We start from the raw sequence: 25,831 nt of genomic DNA, 5'->3' as shown, positions 1-25,831 counted from the left end.
ATCATTTTTATATTAAAAATAAATGTTTTTAATAAATGGGAACTTATTCATTGTTAAAATGTTTATGATTCCACCTTATCTCATTACCCGGAGCTCCGGGGTAAGAAAATTATTGAAATTGCTGTAAGTACCTCCGCGGAGGTACTTAAAAATATAATGTTTTTGGCGTAGAGGGTTTGATTGAAAATACGTGCATGCCTGTCATCAACGTCTGCTGTAGAGGACCTCGACCCAAACGTAAAGCTGAGAGATAGAGGTTTACACTTGACAACTGATTGATTCAGAGTTATAGTAGTAAACATTGGAGTTGGACGCTCAGATCATTCATGTTCCTAACCTAGGTAATACGAAAATTTGATAGTTGTTTATACATCGTATAATGGCTTGTACAAAGTTACATACACAGTACACCGAAAGCACTCCAGCTAAGCATGGAGAGTCAATGCTAATGCGTATTGACCTTTAGCACTGCGCTACTTGTTAATAGGCAGCATTTGAATACCTGAATAGTCAATACACCCATAACACACAGCTGCACACAATTATGCCGATGCGGCTGATCGGCAAGTTTGACGGTACTCACAATTTGAATTTTAAGATTATTCTTTCTAACATTGGAAAGTTGAAAGAATTTGTATTTTACTGCTATTTAGGTGTCATCAATCGTCACTAAAGTACCGATTTTGAGTGAAATTAGTAGAGTTTTGTTAACTACACAGCTACAGTGGTGTTTGAAATGTTGAGAATCGATAGCACAGCTTTTAATACACAGCCAGGATAGTAATGCAGCTATGTGTGACCGAAAGCTAACTTAGTTTAGATCAGTTTTTCCGCTGAGACTACGTCTGGCTTCTCTGACCGCCTCTAGTACATATGTTGAGTCTATGGATATATGGGGAAGGTTGACAAATGTGAGTTTTATTTATTAAAAAATCACCCATACCAGACGGTTATTTCTGTCTAGAGTAAAGTACCCGGTTTTCGGCCACTTAAGACAAAATCCTATTTATTGGACTCTTTACTTCCTATTTATTATCATTTCTTGTTCAAATCATGAAGCAAATATTATTATTATTTAAACAAAAAAAGAATCCCAAAAAAAAATCACGAATTGCCATGACAATATTCATTTCAATTTTCACTGTTTTGGAGCCGGTTATCGGCCGAGCGTTTCAGTTTACGGCCGCATGTACAAAGTCAATAGGAAGCGCTCGCGCGCGCCGTGCGTTTCTACGCTGATGTATAGCACAAGCGGGCGGAGCAGGTATCCCACGCCGGAGCTCGCGGGTGCTCGCCTGGCCGAATACAGGCACAGCGGTGATCGGAAGTTGGAATCTGAATTAGACAGACATATCGTGTGTGCGTCGCGGTGTGCGGCTGCATTGATTTAATACATGCGATGAGATACTTTTGAGCTTGCGACCAGCACAAAATCGGGCTCTATATCTGAAAAATACTTGAAATAAAGCTCATTTTATGGTACCCATATTTCTTACATACACGCGTAAGAAACTCGATTTTTCAGATTTGGGTAGCGGGACCGCCGATTACATCGCTAAAATGTGATATTTTAGGATATATTTTTCATTGCAAATGTGGTTCTTCAGTGACACTGGCATGGTATGGTATGTGTGGGATATGTGTTATGCTATTATGCAATGTATTTTAAAGTGATTTTACCATGTATCCAACCAATTGGCCGAAAACCGGAGCTGACCGATTACCGGGTACTTTACTCTAGATCTACATGCACATGCACACTAATCTTTGTTATCTGCAGTTAGTTTTGTGCTGATTTTTGTGTACAAATTAAGTCGATGGCAATACGGTCTGCCCAGTCAGTCATATGACTAGGAGAACAAGGCTCGGTGGGTAATAACAATCGCATAAAAAAAGAGGGGGGAGGGGTGACATGAAAATAATGACCCGATGATAGAGCTTGCGCGAGTGTACTTTCGCACCTGACGTGCTTCATTCCCCCCCCCCCCCCCACTCAGTGTTATTTGGGGTACGCGTATGCATGTTCATAGACAGAAATAACCGTCTGATATAGGTCATTTCTTTAATATAACTGACATTTGTTGACATTCCCCATATGTATAGAGGCGGTCAGAGGAGCCAGATGCAATCTCAGCGTAACAACCGTCGATATCAGAGACTGAAACTTTCGGTCGAGCATGTTCCCAGCTTTTTTTAAAACACCCCCCTATTCAATACAGGCTGATTTTTTTGTGTGACTCGAGCCAGAGTTTCTGCGAAAAAAGTACCGCATTACCGGACATTTTGGGAACATGGATGCGGTCCCTCCGTTCCCGGAGTGGGGGGGGGGGGGGGGGGGGGGGCTTCATTCCGCCAAACACAAGTTACAGTATGCTTTAGAGTCTATGACTATAATGGACTGGGAATGAGAAACCAATATAGATCTATGTGTGACGAGTATGACTGTACCTACAAAGAGGACTGTACTCAACAGAAGAAGAAAAAGAAATAAAGCAAGCCCAAGGGACGGATCCAGGATTTTTCAAAAAGGGGGGGGGGGGCGGGTGCATTCAAGTGCAAAGCCTTTACAGCGTAGGATCCGGGGTCTGCTTAAAGACCCTTCAGAAGTGACAAATGAAATAGATTAATTATATATCAAAGGAAAGCTGACAAGCCATACATGACAATAATACCAATTACCGGTATATATTTATATTTTACTTTAATGCCTGTCAGACGAGTAACGCCTCTAGGAAAACTCAAAATCTAAAGCTTTGAAAATCAGGAATTGTCGACCTAAAAACTAGCTATGAAATTAATAACATCCTCTTAAAATGACTTTGCATTAATTAAGCACAGATAATCTCCTTAGCTATATAGGCGAGCCAAACGGGTGTACATAAAATGTCTTCACTGTAAAAGCAGGAAATTTGACCCCTGTTGACCTGTAATTCAGAGAGGTGCTGAAAATATGGTTTCAATTTGCTCTTGTGCAATACTGAAACAGAAAATAATTTGAATTCTTATATATTATTATTCTATGTTTATTCAGCTTTTCATCGATAAAAAGGTGTATTTTCATCGGATAGGGCCCCAACAAATTATGCTCTATGGTACATTCTGAGGTATTTTTGAATGTGTTTACAAACTGAACATTTATGTGAATATTTTTTCCTATTTTTTCGGAAGGAAAAAAGAAGGCGTGCGCCCCCCATGCTCCCCCTGGATCTGCCCCTGGGAGCCAGTGCAAAATTTACACACTAGAGTTGCTTTGCTCACCTTGCACATTTGACTGTTGAATGGCTGTGTAATTTATATTATATAATCATTGATGTGCTTGTGCATTAATTTTTTTAATGGGTTGGAAGTGAGAGGTTTTACAAAATGCCAAAGCCGATGCACACACTTAGATAGAATATATCACTCACTTTCTAATCTCCAAAATCTAAATACGTTTGATAAACTGTCTCGGAGTATTTTTATTTTTAAATTTATTATGAAGCTTGTAAGGTTTACTGTTTAAAGTACAAGAAAAGTTGAAAGCATCTATAACTTCCATACTTCCCTACTGGGCCATATATTGCAGACTATAAACTAGAAAACTGTGGATCTGATTTTCAGTAATCAAGTCTCTTTTGTGAGTTTTAAAAAAATCCCTTCACTATTCTCATCATTTTAAATGGGTTCAGGAACTGGAAAGTTTGATATCATGGAACTGATTTATATAAAGATGAACAATGGATTAATACAGGTTACTTAAAAACCCTACTTTTTCATTAACTTAAATCAGCTCCTTTGGGATTATCACTTCCTGGTCACGTATAGCATACCCTGTTAAAAAAGGGTGCTACATGTAAATCAAATCAATTTAATTTACATTGATCTACTTAAAAAGTGAGTAATTAAAAAGGAAAAAGGAGAGAGAGAAAAAAATGACGGTTTCCATAAACTAGCTATAATTCTAGAATGAGGATACCAATTACCAATTATCTCTATGGTTTATCCAGGCTAAATAATCATGATGTAAGTGATAATTACCTCCAAAATAATATTAAAATGTTGTAATAGATACTTGGAAATATATTTTTTTTTCAAAATCTGTTTTTTTTTGCTTCATCCAAAAAGAGACCTTCAGGAAACTGTAATGTTTTTATCAAGAGAGGGCATCCTTCATTTTCTATGATTGTGGAGTGTTCTTGCCAGTTGCAACCCATCAGCCTGAAAGCAATCTTGAACTGATCACTCTTGTTTCCTATTTTCTCTTTTTTCTTTTTTGAAACACCCATAAAGTGTACAATATATGCTCCTAAAATTGCATTTTAAGTGCTAACGGAACTGTTGTGAGCACTCCCTTGCTCCCATTAGACTGATGCTAGATGACAGCATGCTATGTGTCAGTATTGTCCTTTTACAGCTCAGCTGTAATGCACATCATAACTTATCTAATTATAGGTTAACCGTTATTGCTTCACAACTTTCAATTCTACGTCAGTTTATCCACTTAAGTGAAATGAGAAAAACTGAACATGTAAACCAGTTTTTGTGCCATAATTTTAATTTTAATTTCCTCATAAATGAGGTTTCGAGTGTTATACTTTGATTGACAATGCGACGTGTTTCATTGTTAAATTGGGCATATATACACTGTACAGTATTTTAGAACCCTTGATAATACACCTTTAATACACTGAGGTTACCTGTTTCCAAGTTTAGGAAGAAAAAGTAATATTATTAAATGGAATTTGAAATGTGTGTAATATGAAAACAAAAAGCAATACAAAGGGGGGGGGGGGGGGGGGGGTCATGTTTTGATATTACACTTAACTCTATGTCAAAATGACCAAAAGAAGGTTTTATTCAGCACATAACATGATCAGTGCCAGGGAATAATTTTCCTGGTATCGCATCGCAATTTGCTATGCATTTTTGCATGACTGCTATACAAAATATTGTTTGTGTAGCAGTTTTCTTCCATAGAAATGTACAGAATTTCATTTGAAATATTTATCCATCAGCTGAAATTGCTAATCAAAATATTTGAGGAAAATTATTCCCTGAGTGCATTGGAAGTATATTCCTGTAGCAGTGAAAGAATTATGAGTATTATATTGAGAATATCGGGGGCGTAGCTGAACAAAAGATGAAAACGACTGTTGAAGTAGGTCGCAGTCATTCATTCATGTGTTCACATCGTAATAAATGACAAAACAAAATAAATCACTGTGAATAATAATAATAATAAAACGGTGCTTATTAAGCGCTTTCCACCAAATCTCTAAGCGCTAAATCAATACTTTCGGTTGAATACATATTTTCCCCATGTTACATGCCTAATGGAGTTAGTTTGGAACTACTGCATAAACCTCTACATTCTTTTTCGTAATGTTAAGTAAAAATAGCTAATTTCATGTGAATTTAATAAATTAAATATTTTAGATTTTTATGGCACATTACATGGATACTTAATTGCACTTTACAATGCTATGATTACCCTGGTCACTTGATTTCAAGTCCACACACATCCAATCCTCTCTACTCATTTGGGAGGAGTATACATTAATTACTGTTGTAATTTTGACTCATAAATCCATATTATTAACAAAATGAAAAAATACCACCAACAAAAATTTAAAAGAAAGAAGAAAAAACATAACCTTTAAAATATATTCTAGACTCTAAACTCTTATTTGTGACTTTGATTACCATGTTTTAACCACTTACATCATATTTAGTAGTGATGGCATCTGCAAATCTCTGCATAGTAACTAATCCCAGAGAGAGAGAGAAATACAGACAGACAGAGTGAGAGAGAGAGAGAGAGAGAGAGATTGATTGAAATGTTGGGTGGTCCATGAATCTTGATAATCATTTCTCGTAAGAGAGATGTTTTGTGACTATAAACATTTTTAGTTTGATATTTCAGTCTTTATTTAAAAAAAAGATTTGTTGTTACTCGCTGATATACTCATAAAAAGCAGTAGACAGCAAATTTTGAAACAATGTATGGCTCTATTATAACAAAATAGTTCAGTAAAACTTATTCTGGTACATGTCATATACATGTACCTTGGTACAATCACAATCAACTCCTTTTCACAGTTGTAATTAGTATTGATCTTGCTATCTTTAGACTCTAAGTGAAAGGTGAAAAGAGCAGACACAGCGATATCCTAACACATACTGTGAGCAAAGCCTTAAGCATTTGAAGCCACGCAGAAATTGGATAAGGATTGGGGGAAGAATTATCCGGTGCCCCTAAGCTCTCCGGAAATGATTTGTCCAGAAAATAATCAGATGGTAGCTACCGAGAGGGGCCCTGTGGTAACTCATCGGCAGCCAGGCCAATTAGTGTTCTCAAATGTGCTCTTTTCCTTGTAGGCTATAGGTGATTGGTTAAACATCTTGTGGGTTGGTTTGGTAAAGGTGATGGAATACATGATTGCAAAAGTAAGATGACGGTGATGTGAGATGCAGTGAAAGGATGGGGGATGAACTGAAAATTAAATTCATCATAAAGAGAAATGAAATGGAATGTGAGTCAAATGAAATTGAGTGAAATATGAAATGACGTGAAGTGAATGAAATGGAATGAGATGAAATGAAATGAAATGAAATAAAATGAAGTGAACTGAAAAAAATGAAATGAAAGAAACATTTATATCTGCTTTAGAACCTTTTTTTATGGGCCAATTGTTAATCATGATTCAGCTATCATTGTTCATTTTTATTTATATAAGCAGTAGTCCCTGATATCTAACTTCACAATGTGTGATTTCATTTTGAATTTGAATACCAAGAGAAGCTTTAATTGTACATAAGTAAGTATCAGATATGATGTTTTGATTTTGTTTCATGTAACTGCTAATGAATATATTTGATCTTCTTCATTTTGATTTCAACTCGATGGATTTCAGGGATTTTTAATTGACAGTTACTGAGATGTAGACAAATATGATAAAATCATTTTTTCGTAGCAAATTGTGTTAGAGGATAATGTGAATTTATGTGGGAAATGATAGGATATGTGTGAACAGAAAACCAGGAAGATAGATCCACTCATCATGGTTAGGGTGAAAATCTATTTTTCTCAATGCATGTACAGTAGTTGGTCTGATGCCACTTTGATGATCAGTTTTCATCAATTTGCTTTATTAACACTCTGTAATACTTTTAAATATGGTTAAAATATATTGTGTTGGATCAATTCAAAACACTATAGAGGCCAGATTATAACATTTCTTTTCCATATTAAATTTAATCCCATTTTCCAATTAAGTTTTTCTTCGAAGGTCTGTCAACAGATGTCTACATATTAAGGTAATGTCTTATAATTTATTATCAACCCATTTTCCATTGGAATTTTGTAGCAGAGTAACATTTCTGTAATTGAAACTCTTATATATTTAAAACCTCTTAATTAGGTGCTGTATAGGAAGATAGATACTCTGCTAGCTACAGTAGATATGAACATACATGTATAGTAGGGAATGATTTATCTATCCTGATCTAGAAAGAAGAAAACTATTGTTGTACAACAACCATTTTCATTTTTCTTCTACATAATGTTAGAAAAACTCAAAATACTAATAGACTAATCATTGATGATATGGGAAATAAATCATCTTGATGCAAGATGTTTTACATTTTTCTTCTATCCTCAGACTGATAGCTCAAGACAGGCAAGAGCCCTGGTATAGATTACTTTGTAAATCACATTCTGTGTCTGTTCAGATAGAAAGAACTAATTAGTTCTCATCAAGAATGCTGGCAGGTAAAGAAAAAGGAAATGGATTTTCCTATAAAAATGATTTGGTTTATAGAAAGGCAGCCATGCACTTGAGATCCACGAGTGCCTAACGCTTGACGGATCTCTCCGGATAGTCTGTTCTGATTGCCTTCCATCGCTTTTTCCTCGAAACCGGATGAATTGGTAATCTGCGCATAATGAGGAGCGCCGGATGAAAGTTGTCATGTCCGGGCTTGAGGCGGTGTAGGAGAGCGCTGTGCTTTTTAAAGCACCACTTGCCCATCGTCTGTGTATTTATTGCATTGAGATGTCTCTCTGATCTTTGGAGTACTCTGTTTGCATTTAGAACAATCTCTTCTGTGGACATCTGTCTGCAGTAGAACATCAACAAAAACTATGAACAAAAGTTGGATGTTAAGTATGATCAGTGAATATACATGTAAATACACACAAAATGTTAACCCTCTCTCTCTCTCTCTCTCTCTCTCTCTCTCTCTCTCTCTCTCTCTCTCTCTCTCTCTCTCTCTCTCTCTCACCCCATTCACTTTATGTCCCTCATCACTACAAATGGGATAATTAACTTAAAAGATAAGGTACAGAATTCTGTATTTTATTATTAAGAATTAACATTATTTTTAGACATGAAATTTATATTTGATTGATATAAAGATTTCTTATCAGGAAAAAGCAAATTTGTTGTTGGAAAATGCCTTTTATTTAAAATCCAATAGTGATAAAAATACTCCCACAGAGAATGCATGTAGTGATTCTTATTAACATACAAGAAACAGTTAAAGGTAAGAGAATATGAAATGTGTGTTTCCTGATCGGTAAAGGCGGTAATGAGCTGATACAGGATGTAATGAAGGTCAGCCAGACATATTAACTTGGGGCATATTACATTCAGAGATATGTACATGAGACTAAGTGGAGATTATGTTGCCTGAAACCATTGACACATACATGTACATGTATACAACATTTCCTGCTCAGCTGTTTTAATGCCTGATTTCATATCAGCTTACTCGGCTTTTGAGAAGAGATAAAATTCAACAAGGCAAAAAGTTGCATTGTTTAACAATGCAGTGCTTGGTGTACTGGTCATGGTGTCATTCATTAACAGGCCATAACTTGTAAATTCACATTCATGAAACTACACTAAAATATTAACTATTGAAAAGAGGATAACCCTAACCCCCTTTCTGACCCCCCCCCCTAAAAAAAAAAAAAAAAAAAACTCTCTCTCTCATTCTTACTCTCACTATCACTCTCACCATGCTCTCACCCTCCATCTCTCTGTATTTTGTTTTGGTCTAAATCTTTGGTATACTATATCTACTTTAAATCTGGGCTTTCTCCTTTTCTTTCTCTTTCTTCCTCTTCCCTCTCTTATTTACCCTCACACCCTCCTTTCTTTATCTAGCTCTCTAATCTCTGTTCGCAATTCCTGTATATGCACAGTCATAGTTTTCTTCCCTGGCTTAAGTTTTCAATCTTCTCTATACTCTTAAAGGTGCAGGTTTTTGCCATTTCCCCCATGTGGGTAGTCATGAATAGGACTTTGAAAGGGATAGGCAAGAAATAGAGAGTGAGGGAGAAGTATTCATTGGGGTTGTGTCATATGGAGGAGTACTTGATCTTGTTGGAAGAGAAGTTGAGAAAAGAAGAAGAGAGAAGTATTCTTTTGTGAGTGGATGGAGTCCTGAAAAAGAATGGTGAGCAAGGATATGAATGCAGAGAGCGGAGAGAGAGAGAGAGAGAGAGAGAGAGAGCGGGGTAGAGACAGAGATAGAGAGACAGAGACAGACAGAGAGTCAGATATAGAGCATGGACCTACAATGTACTAGAGACAGGGACAGAGACAGAGTTAGAAATAGAGCCAGAGATATAGACAGAGACCATTCTGAACAAGTTGACTGTTCTGTGTCGCACTTATCAATATTGTTACATCTCTCATTTGTTATTTCTCACTTTTACCTTACACTTTCTGTCTTTTCTTTATCTGTATCTGTTTTTCGGTGTAATTTTTACTTTATTTAAGTTAACATACATGAAATGGAGATTTCCCTTTTGATTATTGATATAATGCTAGAGGCCGAGAGCTTTAAGTTTGTAGCGTACTAGCCAGGCAACTGAAGTGATCTCATAGCTCTGGCATGCTAAGTTGATATCCTCTTTGAGGATCAGTGAAGAGCTCTTTCCTCCGTGGAAGTACTGGTTTCAGGCCCATTCCAAACCTCTTCAATACCTGCTTGCTTCCGCTCACAAAATGGCAGGATAATGAATCATTGTGCATCTCTTGCTCTTCTGAAAGAAAACACTTTATGTATTTTATTGATTCATATGGTTACATCATTCAAAACAAATCATAGTAGAGTTGCAAATGAGGATTCAATATTTGTATGATAGTTCAAATAAAATAAAAAGCTTTACTCACTCACCTTTAATCAATCACTATTCAAGTATGAAAACATGGCTGTGTTGACGTCGTCATGAAAGTACTACAATTAATGACTGATAGGGGAAATCAATTTTAATTTACAATAAGAATAAGAAACTGTGGTTTGAATGGCTTCAAAATCATGCACTATATATCACTATACGCAGACAAGTACGATCAAGTATTTCTACACCACTGTCATAAAATTTGCTTCCTTGAATCCTTTGGCTAATCTTTTTTTAATTTTCATTTGAAAAGTACATAGTACCTGTAGAGGGAAGCTGCTGAATAAGAGGGAAGAAATGAGTTCTTTAAAAGTTCTAAGTGAATAACATTTTGACATCATTGTTCATTTTCAATGAGTGGTATAAATCTTATTCAAATCAATTTCTTCATTGTGGCATCATGTTATTCCGCCAATTACGTTGCCTATTTGAAGATTTGATTGTACACTGTATACCATATATAGTTTTTCTTCTGGTAAATGTCTACAAGGCAAGGGAGAAATCAGTTGATTTCTCTACTTGAAATTACATTTAGTGCCTCTTGCATGGGTGACAGCATATAAAGTGTTGTTTATGAAAATCCACAAAACTGCTTGTAACTGAAGGCTTCATTCTACTTCTAATTGTCATAGTACAATCCCCTTTGATTGTAAAAAGGTCTAAAACTTGTCTCCTGCCAGCCATCACCTTCAGTTCATTCATCACATTACACGGACTGATAATCAAACAGAATCAGAGGACAAGACATGGCAATTGCTAGCTGTCACGTATAAAGTTAAGTGTTGATCTTCCCTTTGTTCTCCCATTTGCCATTCATCAGGGAAGGACAGTGGAGCTCAACTGATGGGGAGGAGGATGAATAGAGAGAGTGTTAGTTAGCCGACGTGGACATGGATAGATGGTACTGGAGGACATCCCAGTGGAGGCCAGTGATACCACGTGGAGTGTGCTGCTGTTGCCTTGGCCTTGAGGCCATGCAGTATAGCATCAACTGACCTTTCCTGTCACGTATCATGCCATATGTAGTCCGAGATGTAAGTTAATGAATTGATGGTGATAATGAGAAGAAAGGGTGAATAGCATTCAATTTAAATAGTTTTTGTGAAACAGGAACTGTACTTTTATAATTTAGTGATAATTTATCATGAAAAGTGATCACATCTTTTGGTCAGATGTGTATTCATCAATATTTAATTCAGAAGATGCACCAAGTTTGTTCATACAAGAATCCAAAATGGACTATGACTGTCAGAACTTTGAGCTTCTATACCTGTATTTATATAGCTAATAAACTTGAAAGCCATTCAGACAAATTATATCAATTGACAAATGAATATCCATTCTTGCTTCTTGTAATTCCAAAATCTTTATTTTTTATTATGTTCTTGTTTTATCGTGTTTAAATTTTGAGCAATTTGGAGGTCATGTTAGATGTGGTAAGAGGGCTTTTGAATTAAAAGATGATGCATGCAAAAAATACCAATTGAGATGCCTTTGTTTTCCATCAGTGGATTACAACTTTCCCTCCCCTCCTCTCCTCTCCTCTCCTCTCCATCTGGTAGACTTATGAGACTCCTACTAAAGAAGATGAACCAGGTAATTACATGTATTCATCATTCTTATTCTTCAAATGATTGCAATTCTTCTGAAGTGATTATTTGATATCCATTATTACCACATTAACTTAACAGTCTTCAAGTTCCCTCTTCAATATATATTCCACTTAACATCAGACTACCTTGCTCTATAAAGTGACTTCATTTGACCTCCAAACAGGCACAAAGTGGTTGAACTTCTTCCACTTTGTCTCATGATGCAATCCTGATCACCTTGGAGATAGAACATCCAGGAAGAGACCCACCGACATCCCAGCACTTCTCTTAGAGGGGGTCGAAGGCTTGATTGGTGTGCTTGAGCGCTCATGTGCAAGATGTAGGTCATGTGATCGGATGTGGTATGGCATAGTCAAGGCCAATCAATGTACAGGTGAGCTTCCATAGTCTAACATTCAGACTTCATTTGCATAAGTGATGAAATTTAGTTCTAAATTGGGTATAGAACCGACTATCTTTATGCCTGAGTCACACTGCCAGACCCAACTTCATTTCAAACTGACTGATGCTTTATGTTTAGATTGGTAAGTTGTTGGTCAGATGTTGGTTTCTTTATTGCGACTGAGGTATTGTAGATTACTGTAGACTAGAAATAAACAAATTCAAAACTTCTTCATTTAAATAACTGATTAAGAGTGTCGCAACTCAATCATCACTATTGTAGGCTAGAAATAACTGATTAAGAGTGTCGCAACTCAATCATCGCTATTGTAGGCTAGAAATAACTGATTAAGAGTGTCGCAATTCAATCATCGCTATTGTAGGCTAGAAATAACTGATTTCAAGACATCACATTTTAATTCATGTCTAACAAGCTGTTAGTTCAAGTAGTTGGGATATTGATATGAAATATTGCATCTTTTATTATGATTTATAACTTTAACTGATGAAATTTATATCATGATCATTAACTTTAACAAATGTACATCTGGCTGTGAAGGTTGTGAAGGATCAATAAAACATTAAGAGATACATATAACCCTTGTCAAAGAAAAACTATACTTTTACAAGAAAGCCAAGATGATCTAATAACACAAATTAATCTGATTATAATTTAGACTATGATCTAGATCTTGCAAATAAAAAATGATTGTTCGATTTGTGTACAATTAGAATGACTATGATTTGATATGGGCTTATAAACTTTCTGTTCATTTGGGAAGAAATATCATATTCATAAAGTAAAAAGACGATTTAGATATTCAGAAAGATATTTTTGGAAGTTAGGATAAATGTGATGTCAAGGTTGTATTTACTGAAGAAGATATAATCTTAAGACTGAACTAAAAATAGCCATTCTATCTCTATACATTATTCACCCTACAATATGTTTCTTCAACTGTAAGTATTCACTGGAGCACTTTTGAAACTTGAGTGCTTAATATATATACAGTTCGATTGACAGTAGATGCAATTGTCAATTAAAATCTAATTTCCTGTACAGTTATGCAAGAGTGCTCTAAAAGGGGAAACCCCTGAAAAGAAATGGGAGATTAAATGGAAGGGAAATCTCAAAGAACGGTTTGCTCTGTAAAGAGCACGCTATCCTCAGTATCCTGCATTTTTTTGTGGCATAAAATCCTGGCAAGAGGAGACTGACATTAATTAGTGATGCATGCGAATCCCAGGAGACGGTTGCTAGCCTTACATCCGCCGTTGCTAGGGAGATTCCGGAAGATACTTGTCAGCGCTCATTAATCATCATGCTTTGTTAACCAGCAAGCTCATCACCACTACGGATGCAGCAGAGAGAGGGAGATAGAGAGAGCGAGATAGAGAGAGAGAGAGAGAGGGAGACAGAGAGAGAGAGAGAAAGAGAGAAAGATAGAAATAGAGTGAGAAAAGAAGTGGAAGAGGAAAGTGTATTATGAAAGAGAAATGCGCTTTTAAGGATATGACAAGAAAAGTAACGAAGGGAATAGTAAAAGATTAAAAAACGTGGCTGCTGGTTAAACATGGCAAACCAAATTTCAATCTCTACATTTTATTCTTTTTCTGAATATCGTTTTGAACATTGAGAGGGGATATCGGAGTAATATTTACTTTGTTCTTATATGATTTTAACTTTAAGTAGTATTTTCTCTGTTAATTTCTTTTTCTTTTTGCTGTATAACATAGATTTATTTGCGAAGGCAGTGAATGATTGCTCTATAATTTCATGTTCTTGGTGATTTAGATGAAAAAGACATGATTAAGAATCTTTTTACAAGGAATCAAGAGTGCTCTAAATACACACCAAGGTGTTGCAATGTTAGTAAGGATTACGGTAAATCTGTAATTGCTCATTATTCTGAAAGGATGTAGAGAAAATCAGCACCAAAATAGATTTCAATCAGTGATGTTATCATGGGTTTAACTTCCCTTTTTGCTCTGTGTTGCTGCATTTTAACCTCTCTGGATTCCTTTTCTCCTCTCTCTTATTCTGATGCTTTAATTTATTTATAAAATAGAGCAAATTATCATAGAAGGCAGAGCTACTTATGCTTTCTGTCTTGAATTCATTTAAGTTTAAAAAGATGATAGGTTTGCTTGCTTGTTATCAGTCCTATTTTTATTGTATGCAACCTTTCTCACTTTGTGCTAAACGTTTGCAGGTACTCTGGAGAATGGCAGAGGTAAAGAAAGGGGAAAATGAAAGTAAAAAAAGAGGAAACCCAGATTGATGCTTATCAACTGGGAGGATATTTCCCACAGAAAATAGATTGATCTTTATAAATTTTGAGATTAAATTAATGAAAGGATTCTAAAGTGTTGTCTAGATAGATCTCATCCAGAAAAAAACCCTGTTATGATATTTGCTATAAATATCATTATTTCTATGATAAAGATATCACTGCATATTTATAATAACTTTTCAGAATGAAAAAAAAATGAACATTGAGAGAAGGAAAACAAATCAAGTAAAGTATCAGTATCAAGAGGATTTTTTTCATTCATCGTTATTACCTCGGTGTTAAGTAGATGAGAAAGATAAAATCGTAAACAGAATTCATCTTCATTAAAGCCACACAAAGGCTTTGTTGTATGTCACAATAACTTGTATTTCAAGACATTCAGAGGACAAAACATAACTTATTAAATAACATTATCCCATAAATATAATATATTCTGTTCTTTTTCCAAATACAAGAAACACAATGTATTGCCTGTAAAAGTGTGAGGCTGTCTGAAAGTGCAAAGGCTCTTTTGCCTATTTCATCAATTCTTCATGGAGAAAAAGTTCTTTTAACTCTGTTGAAAGAAAAATTATCAAATATGCTTTGTCTTCAGATCAGTGCACTTAAAAAAACCCGCCTCAGATATTCTAATGATTATTTAATGTGCAACTATTTCTAGGGGAAGCTTGTTAATGACATTCTGAAGATAGAATGATCAGTGCCTGACACAAGTGACCATTAAAGAGCATGTTTTCTCCCACACACTGCTTTGTCACCACATCAAATGGGCATTGACACTGGGCCACATAAAAGCCTCTCGTTTTAGAATGTGCAAGCATGCGTAATATGTCCGACCATTCTACTACTGGGGTCATTCTTTGTCAGGTTCTATTGTCCTACAAAGTATTTCTAGCTAGGGGTATATTCTCCTTCCTGTCTATATGGTGTATTAAAGGATGATTGGCATTGGTAAGGGTAATGAACTTCTCTGTGAAGCCGCATCATTGTGTAGGACAAGGTGTCATTTTATTGGTTGCAGCTCACTAACAACCAAACAAAATAGGTTGTGTGAATAGATTTGAATAAATAATGAAAACACAGCTTACTAATAACCAAAAAAGAATATTCCATTTGACTAGATTCTACTCAATGAAAACAAAAAACACATTGTTTGAAAGCTTTGGCTATGGTATTGGAGAAAAGTTTAATTGAAATACAAGTAGGTATTGTTCATGCATTGAGTTCAGTGGATAAGTTCAACAATTTCAGGGGCAAAATTGTACATGACTCAAATTATTGACAGCTTATTGTAAGTTTGAACAAAAAGAATACTTTTCACATATCACAGGAGGAATCTTGGTGGTTAGTTGTACTGTAGAGCAGTAGTATTGTAACGATGTGGTCCTGAAGACAATTTGTTAGTGCCCTTTCTCTTGAAATCTTATCGTTTGTTTGTAGTTGTCATTCTCACAAGGTAGAAATTGAAGAAAAAAATCTCATCTAGTTTAGATCTTTCGTTTGTCAATTTGTAGCAAAGAACTTTCTTTGAGGAGGTGTAAAAGAATGCAAATCCAATAGATGAGATTTTCATTTATTTTCCTGTCCCTCGCCACAAATCTCTGTTTCACCATGGAGGGTCTGTGATGGTATCCCTTTCTCTCTACTCTCAAGAAACAATTCCATTCCTGATGAAGGGAGACTATTAGATTTAGAGGAAGTAACCTTGATGATATCTGTGTTTGATTGCCAAGGTTAGGCTGGTCTTATCAGTCTTGTAACAGGTGTGCTCAGGAAGTCTAGATTCAGGCTCCAACTATCAGGACATCATCCATTGTGAACTACTTTTCTGCGTTCTGATTGGTTCTTCATACTTCATGAGCACTATGTAGATCAAATTTGTGTCCCATGCTCTTGTTCCTTTTGTTTTTGAAATCTCTCATCAAGTCTAACATCCTTGCTGGTAAGATTGCAACACCGCACCAGTTGGAGACAAGTTTCTCAAGGACTACCATGTAACCTTTTCTCCTAGTGTTTTATCACAGTTGCCAATGTGCTACATAAATATAGGTCACCAAAGTAGGGGTCATCAAATCCTCAAAACTGATTATTTTGACCAGAGATGTTTGGTTTTTTCGTAGGATGTGGTTTGAGAGCTTTGTATGAATTAATTGCGGGCAAAGCAAAGTATCTAAATTGAGGTTTTAATGTTCCTTTTTTTGTCCATTTATAATTGTGATACTGCCTACCGGTAAAACCAGCAATTAACTTAATTTCATTTAAGCTTCCAATAAAGTAGAAAATTTGATCAATCTATGGCGAGTTCAGAAAAAATATTGCTTTGCTTATGATTTTGTGGTGTAGATACATGCATGTAGATAGAAAGGTAAGGTTTTTATCACTATAACAAAATATTAACATTTTCACTAGTGTTCAATCATTAATACGGTCTTAATGCATGAATGTATAAGTATGCTGGTACGGTGTCTGGAGAAATATTTGAAAAGAATACACGGTACTAGTAATACTCTACATGAGTATATTGTGTCTTTCTTAATGTCTCAATTTGATTTCATTCAAGTTTGTATTTATTGTTTGTTTCTACAGACAAATTCCTCGATATATAGATATGCTACAGATTTTGGAAAAATTTTGATAGCAAAATTATTTAAATATATGTGATTTAGATTACATAATGTTATGTGTATGGTTGGATTGTGCATGGCAGCTGTAAATGCGCTCTGTCATTGAGGCGTGCATAATGCGTTCGTGCATCTCTGCCGAAAGCCGGAGGCAGCGATGCGGCAAGGCTTTCCTCGACGATGAAATAAAATGAGGAAGCGGAGCAGACATGCGGCGGCGCAGGGGCGGTTTTATTTATAGGTGCATCTTATTTCCGCTGTGCGCATCAGACCTATCACATAATTTAGACAGTGCATCTACGTGATGCTCCTGAGTGCTTCGATTGGATTGAATGCAAAGTCATGAAGAAAAAGGCTTTATTGTGTATGTGCGTGTGTGTATATGTGTGAGGGTGAAGGAGGGATGTATGTATGTGTAGTGTAGAAGTGTATTATGTATGCGTGTCAGTGTGTGTGTCAGTCCTGGGAGGAGTATGTTTTAGATAATAAGTGAACATTCTAAGCAGCATATCTTTATCTTGTTTCTGTTGTTGCTTTACTGTGCAATAAGTGTAATTTGTTTTGGCCAGAGCTTTCTTCTAGGTTTATCTTCTTATTTCTTGAGCTGTTTTAACACCTCCAACCATCTGAATGAACTATTCACAGTGTGTTGACTCAATATAAAGAGAAAATATTATAATTGCATTATTTGAATTAAAACAAACACTTTTTTTCCAGAGTTCATTTCCATTCAAGCCTATATACATGTACAATTTTCATGTTGACATCCAAAGAAGATGGGAAATCAGGGGAGCCTGGAGTTGAACCATTAGTGAGAAGAGCTTTAGCAGGTTTGATGAAAAGATATGAGATTTGTAGTGAATACGTGTTTATTCTTACTCTTTATTATCATTCTTTTATATTCATTTTATCATTCTTTTATACATGAATCTATAGACCATATGGTTTAGGAAAAAATAGGCTTAGCTCATGCTACTGCTTTAATACTTTTATTAGATCAATTGCATTGATTGTATTTCAACCTCAAGTACTTTTATATATATTCTCATTAAAATTGTATTCCTGTTTTAATAAAAGGGTCTGGATGAAATTAGTTAAAGAATGAAAATTTTACTTTTATCTTACATTAATTCAATTTATAAGAGATTGTTTGTGATGGTATTTTTGTTCCCATTTAATTGTTTTTGGGGTCATGAATAAAGATATTTAATGAACTTGGTGAGCTTTTAAAGACTTGTCATCATATCCTATGGTCAGTTGGTATACCCAGGGGGACGTGTATTATACATTTGCTCCTTTACAAAACTTAGAAGATTTCCCAAGACGTATATTTCAACCAGGGCTGTATGACGTCATTACGAACATCCAGACCAGTATTTTAATTCTTGATGACACACTTTTCTGACTTCCTTGCCATTAATACAATAAGTTTATGTGAAGGGATAAAACAGAAAAGCAGGATGTAATTTGAGAATTCAATAGCCTGCGCAATATCATCGCAGGAAGGACAGACTCCAAGATCCTTTTATACTAGGCTTTTGAAAGGAGAGCTATTTTAAGGGGTAATTCATTTGAACTGTGAGTCTATAAACACCATTTGAGAAATATTATCCACTCATGCCCTGTTAAAAGCAGTATCTCTCGGGGGCAAAATGGGGGTCATTTATTTTCTCCTTTTTTTGTCATCATGCTAGTCAGAGAGAAAAGATGTATACATATCAGAGAGAGAAAGAGAGCTCTGGCCTACATGCAGTTTTGTAATTCATCCAATTTCCTTGAGGAAAACTTTGCGCTTTCTTTCTCTCTGCCTCTGTCTCCTTTCTGCTCAAGACTCTGCATTGAAGAGCCCACACTTCCTGTCTGTGATGGAACCTCGATAAACAAGCTTTTATTGTATTGCACCAATTAGTCTAGAATGATCACCAACGCCACTGCCCCAAGGAGTCACATTCTCCGGATGACAAGTTTTTCTTTTCCATCTGGTCTCTCTCTCCCATCCAGGTTTCATTCTTTTTCTTTGCTCAAGGGTAAAAGGACAAGCCGTGTAGATTGAGAAAGGATATGAATTTTGAATATTTATTTTTTCTTCTGCTTTTACATTATTTGTTTCTCATTTGAGAAATGCCCCATGGGTGAAGGCATTCCGGAGAAAAACATTTTTTTTTTATATTTGTGTACCGGTACGCGACAAAGGGGAGAGTTATTAGACACTACGTTACAATCCACTTACAAAATTGCTAATTTAAAATTTGCATAGCTGTGTGATTTCATATTTCAAATTAAACAAAATAATCTTTGTCTGGTTTATTTAAAAACTTTCGCCATTCTATTTCTCTGATTATTCTGCTTTATTCCAATGAACCTAAGGGCTGGATTGCCTTTAAGAGACCACATTGTTAAAACACAAGGGATGAGAACTGTAGCAAATCAAACAGCAGAAAGATGTCATGCTGTTTCCTCTGCGCGTATCATCACGTTTCCATCTGCAATCCTTTTTTTCTACTAAAAGTTGTTCTTCCATGAAAAACCAGGTCTCTTTGCAGGGGTTTCTGACATTCAAAGATGAACAAGTGTCCTTCATGTCAAGCATTACTCTCCACCTGGCTCAATGCTATCAGCCTTTATTAACTCAGCACCCTTCCTTCAGTCACTAGTCATTCCCTGGAGAACGTGATACAGTTTGGGTTCTCTCTTTTTTTTTTTATAACAATGAATTATTTGTTACCCCCCCCCCCCTATTCGGAGAAGCTTAGTTTTCAAATATACTATGTATAGCTCTATTAGTTTGCCCCCCCTAAATCTTCCAACCCCCACCCCCCCCCCCCCTTAACATCCAGGCTTTCCTTTCTTGGTGTATATAAAATCAAAGGTGTAGAAAAATGCACGTATATGTTTAGTTCAGAAGCAGCCCAGAGTGAATAAGGTTTTGTCATGTGAATGTTATTTGGAAATATGATTCAGCCAGATTTTTGTCAAGATCTTAATTTTCAAGCTATTCCATTATTATATGTGGCTGCTTTAGAGTTAAATTTCATCGGATGAATCATACCCATACATTTTTGTTTAGTTATCTTACAATTTTGATGAGCAAATTTGAGAGAAGGTAGTTTTGAAGGTTTTTTTTAACATGTGATATATTGTCATTTTAAGTGACTGAAGTTAATTCAGTTAAAATTGAAAAATGTTTGAGTTTGTTCCTTTATTAGAGGAATAAGATATAATAATAATAATAATATTTAATTTGTATATAGCGCTTAATAAAAATGTCTCTAAGCGCTTTACAAATATACTATTACCCCGGTCATTGGATCCAGTGCTATACTGTTTGGTTTTTTTTATTGCATTATTATGGAAATAGATGAGAAATTAAATCTTGTGAATCATATCCGGTACCTTATAAAGTCTAAATCAGGATTTCCATTCTGTACACTCCTAACATATGCTGGTAGACCCAAATTCATCTTGTAGAAAAGGGACAGAGATATGAGCCAAATCAATTTCAGACCTGTTACAATCTTTCTACAAACTCTGGAAACCTATCTCCCTAAATTGAAGTCATGCATGAGAAAAACATCAATGAAATGTAGCAACCAATCTCAGATGTCGCATCCATCTCATGCCCGGCCGGAAATGGCAGAAAGAGAAGTGTTGGTAAACGTTCAAATTGAAAGGAATGTTGTCATCCGGTTTGCTTTGAGCGCCGGGATGGAGGTTAACCTTCTCTGTCTCCGTGGATTGAGGAGACTGGATGGGAGTGGAGGTAAGGTGGTGAACTGATATCACATTCACTCTATATTTGTTGCCTGCCGTCCAAATTGAAAGTGAATTGCCCGTTGAGATGTGGCAAGAAGCACAGATATATTTTCATGTCTTATGGAAGGATATAAGAAAGGTCTGATTCATCAATTTAGATGCATGACAAGTCAAACATTTTCCATGAATTGATGTGTATTTTATGATTCCTTTGGCTGTAAGTAGACACAAACTCATTCTACTTACATGTATCTCCTTCAAAAATGATTCATGATGTAGCACTTCCTGTAAATGTATAACGTAAAAGTAAAAGGAATTTCTTTTGTCTGAATCAGATTTATACATCCATGAGAGTATGTATGTTTTTCATTTGGAATTGTTTAAAAAAAAGAAAAGTGATTACTCTTGATATTGCTTCACAAGTGTGGATATACTGATTTGCTGTTTTGTCACAAAATATGCTTACTTGTAGAGATTCTTTGGCTATATTTTTTTTTATCTCACTGTCTTTTTACAGATACTTCTCATACCTTATAATGTTTTCTTTTATCTTGACTTGTGATTCTTTATATTCCCTTCTTGAAATTTCTCCTAGATCATAGCTTTTTTTTTTCTTTCTTTTTTCTTTTTCATTTTTACTATTGTAAATATGTATGATCTTTATAGTCTCCTGTCCATTCAGTTTTGTTCTTTCTTTTACCTATACCGTTCTATAATTTCATCTCTTCTGCTGTTCATGACTTTTTTCCTTCTATCTCTCTCCCTCTCTCTCTCTCTTTCTCTTTTACTGTTTCTGTCTGTCTTTCTCAATGTATCTGTCTCTCTCTCTGTCTCTCTCTGTCTCCCTCTCTCTCTCTCTCTCTCTCTCTCTCTCCATCTCTCACTCTTTCTTTGTGAGATGAATGATTAATAGGGCTTGCATGTAGAGCACGAAGCTAGAGAATTCAAGTCAATTTCCGGCTCAGCGTATAATTGATCAGGGTCCTGCTGCACTTCCGATGATATTAAGTTGCCTTCAACAAGGTATACCGAAGAGGCCAGGCCTTTTCCACATTTTCTCTCATTACATTTATGTCTGTAAATACACCGCAGATAGCTAGCTCCCTACATCTCCATTCCTCTCTCTCTCTATCTCTCCCTCTGTCTCATACTGTTGCTGCTTTTTCTCCCTCTATCATCTCTCCCATCGTCATATCCTTTTGAAGCATATCATGCTTATCTGATGATATCTATTCCCAACCTATTCCTACCGGAAATTAATTAGTATTCTTAAGCCTCACCTTATCTACCGTATTCTAATTACTTTCCATTTCCTGTTTCTTTAATGTCTATCATTCAATGTGATTATTATGATCATTTCAACATGCTTCATTCTCTTCTTTATCTTAAAAAAAAAGGAATCAGTATAATCATATTTTTCTTGCCGCTATTTTTCTTTTGTTGCTTTTATATCAACTTGTTAACAATCTGTTGTCTGATAACTATTACTTGAATATCTTCATCAAGCTTTTTTTATTAGTATTATGTTTTCAAGTTCTATTATGCTCACTGTCTCCCTCTCTCTCAATCTTCAGTTTTCTTTTTCTCTTTTCCCTCTCCTTTATGTTATCCTCTTTGTTTCTTTTTCACTTCCATTTCTCTCTTGATCTATCCTTTTTTTTTTTTTTACTCTCCCCAATTATTTCTTAATTTTCTGTTTCAATATTTCACTTTCTATTTTTTCCAATTCTCTTCTTTTCTCTCCCTCTGTTTCTGTCTTTGTCTCTGTGTATTTCTATCATCTCTGTCTCTTTCCTCCTTTGTTGCCCCCCTCTCTCTCTCTCTCCCTCTCTCTCTCTCTCTCTCTCTCTCTCTCTCCCTTCCTCCCTCTCCCTCTCTCTCCCTCTCTCTCCCTCTCTCTCTCCCTCCCTCCCTCCCTCCCCCTCTCTCTCCCTCTCCCTCCCTCCCTTCCTAACTCTTTTTTCCTCCCTCCCTCCCTCCCTCCCTCTAAATATCTACCTTTCATTATTCCCATCTCTCTGTTTCTCTTTAGGATACATGTATGTTTCCATGATCAATCAGTTCTTATCCCCGAGCCTACAACAGTAAAAGGTCAGTGGAAGGAAGCGTCTTCTAGACCATGTGATTCATGTTGGTTCACTCTAAAGCCCCGTATCTCAATCTCTTCATTGGAAATTGTGAAGTAAAGTCGGTGAAATGCCAAAATATTAGCCACATGAATTGTTTGAGTAGCCAAACTTACCAAGTTGCCTCATGAATATGTAAGCTTTATCACAAAGATATGAACAAAATCAATTTAACAAGAACCAAACAACAACAAAACAAACAAACAAACAAAATGCTTGTCTGCAGGAGAAGTTATCTTGTAATAATTGATTAGCATTATTTATTGATGATTTAGTAGTAGTATTTGTATGTCAGAGGCAGCAAACAATGTGCATGGGTGCATCAAGTTATGTAGAAAGCTCTAAAAACAGCTTTGGTAAAAGTAGATAGTGATTATATACATAGAAGTTGCATTCTTACATCACCAAATCAAAAGAGAGCTATAAACTGAAAGTTCTGCTTACTGTTGCTCGGTAGGTATATGCATATTCTTGACTGCACATCACTGTATTCTGCTTTGTGTAAATTTGTTCCCGTTTGATATTCTACACTTGATGTAATAAAAATGCAAAAAATATATTGATGTCTACTTATGCAACTGCTTTTGATATTGTTGATTTTCATTGGTATTACGATAGGATAAGAAGATTTATTAAAATACCAGTTAAATGCAAGTTATTATATCAAATATACACTACCCATCTCAAAAAAATGACAGCAAGATTGGCAGCATATGGCAGAGAAAGACACAGGATATTTCCCCCAATGTTTAGATGAATAAGTTCTATTAAAACTTTAATCTTACCTGTCTCCGCTCATGTAAAATCTCTCAAGATGTTAATGGTTTCTGGGGTAGCAGCAGGATATAAAGGATCGTGTGGATTTCTTTCTCTCTCTCTTTTGATATTTTACTCATCCAAGGAAACCAGAACTAATATCCTGTTGTCGATGAAATCCTTAATTTCTTTCTGCCAACTCATTATCCAAAGAGATTTTCATCGAAACCTACATACAGATGGGCGAGTCTGGAATGGATGATACATTCCATTGTGCAGCCGTTCACTATTTTTCTGTTTCATAATTTTAATGAAAGATTTGTAACACCATGATTTTCCTTTAGTTTTTTTTTTTTTTTTTTTTTTTTTTTTTTTTTGGGGGGGGGGAACCTTGTTTAGTTTAGAAGTAATTTTGTGTGTGTGTGTGTGTGTGATTCATTGTGGTTTTTAACTCTCTCTTCAACGTAATTTCAATTCTTGATTTTACATATCTCTCTTTTCACCTATTTTCATATCTTCATCTGAAGTGAGAATTCTTTCTTTCGTAAATTTGGTATTCAATATCTATTTCATTTTAATCTCACCCAGTCACCCCATCCTAGGAAATCAGATTTAATATCTTGTCACTGAAATGATACTCAATATCTTTTTCCTGCTATTGATATTTTCTCCCACTCAAAAATACAAAACAGATCTAAATGTATATTTGCAGATATAGTGGCAGTTTATTTCATTAATGCTTTATCTTATACTTGTGTTTTTGTCCATTTACTGTTTTCCCATCTTTTTCTGCTTGTACAGATATATAGCCTTTTGCTCTTTGTCACTATATTAGTCCGGCAGCCATCTCGATATACCTTGTTTTAGGGTCTATAGTTTTTTTTTCTTCGGATTATAGTTCCTTAGACCATCAATTTGAAGAATTCGAATGCTGACACTCTGTCAGCATTGAGCAATTTGAGATATGTGACGTCATACAAAATGGCCGCCAAAATCCCCTTTTTAACCAAAATTAATGATATAAAAAGTTTTAACAGTATTTTACTACATTAAATGGCAGTCAAATATCTTGATTTTTTTCTAGAATCATCACTAAATAAAAATTGCGATGCTGTATGATCACAAATGATATGCAAATTTGCATAATTCGGAATGGCGCCCTCTATAGACACATTAACTTGCATAGGTCAAAATGATGGCCAAATACCAATTTCTAACATGAGATTATCATATGTCATGAGTCAGATGCACTGGATACAGTGAGTAAAGATTGTGCTGCACATTTATTTTTATTTTGTAATTTGATACTCGAAGAAAACACGGTTGAATTTTATGCTCTCTGTCCCATAGATATGAGGTGGCATATGGTGATAAATGCCCATTTTCAGTGACAGCGTTAAGAAACTAGATTTGTATTCTAAGGTACTAGATTCTTTTAAATTAACCTAAAAATTACGAACTACCACTACGATACAGGACTATATCCGTTTATAAGTTTGCTTCAAAATCTTGAAATTTGTTTAAAAGCCCTCTAAAGTGTTGGGAACCCTAAAATATTCCATGCGGAAGAGGGTATCATTTAACACTTAATTCTGCAAAGTAAGGTCGTGACTGTAATGCGTGCTTCCACACGCATGTTTGCAATGAGTTCTCTTAACATTTTCTACAAACGCTTCAGTAGTTTGAGGTAGTGAGGCAAGGTTTGGGGGTATTTGGAGCTCCTAGTCTTCGGACCCTTGATAGCCACACGTTGATACGAGCCTCTGACGTTCAGTTGGTTGTTGACTGTCCATAACATGAAGCAAAGCATTGAGTAGGTTGAGTGATGACATATGACCATGCTGCATCAACATTGCCAACTCAGTCCTAAGGGAGTTGAATCTTCTGCTTCATCACTTTCAGCATTGTACCCTATCCAATGCCAAAGTATGCCCCAAGAGTGTCGCATCCCGTCAACGCATGTCCTGCCAACATCGATGGAATGATATCTCCTAACTTGTCTACATTGGCAGGAACATCAATAACAGTTCGATTTGTGAAGGGGCGTCTCCATGGTCATTGGCGTTTTATAAGTCCGTCATGTAGATAATGTTCCAAATTAGTACGTAGACGTCTG

General features: G+C 35.7%; 1 long non-coding RNA gene across 1 annotated transcript; it reads left to right on the top strand.

The window, feature by feature from the left end:
• The first annotated feature begins 186 nt into the window (after window positions 1-186).
• On the top strand, window positions 187-24,078 carry LOC115919263. Its single transcript, XR_004061772.1, has 4 exons — window positions 187-341; window positions 10,992-11,205; window positions 11,948-12,157; window positions 22,866-24,078. It is a non-coding gene; the product is annotated as an uncharacterized LOC115919263 (long non-coding RNA).
• Window positions 24,079-25,831: the final 1,753 nt, after the last annotated feature.

This window comes from Strongylocentrotus purpuratus, unplaced genomic scaffold, assembly GCF_000002235.5.
Source record: "Strongylocentrotus purpuratus isolate Spur 01 unplaced genomic scaffold, Spur_5.0 spur5_scaffold_6, whole genome shotgun sequence".
NCBI classification, from domain to species: domain Eukaryota; kingdom Metazoa; phylum Echinodermata; class Echinoidea; order Camarodonta; family Strongylocentrotidae; genus Strongylocentrotus; species Strongylocentrotus purpuratus.
This window is presented reverse-complemented; position numbering and strand designations above follow the sequence as displayed.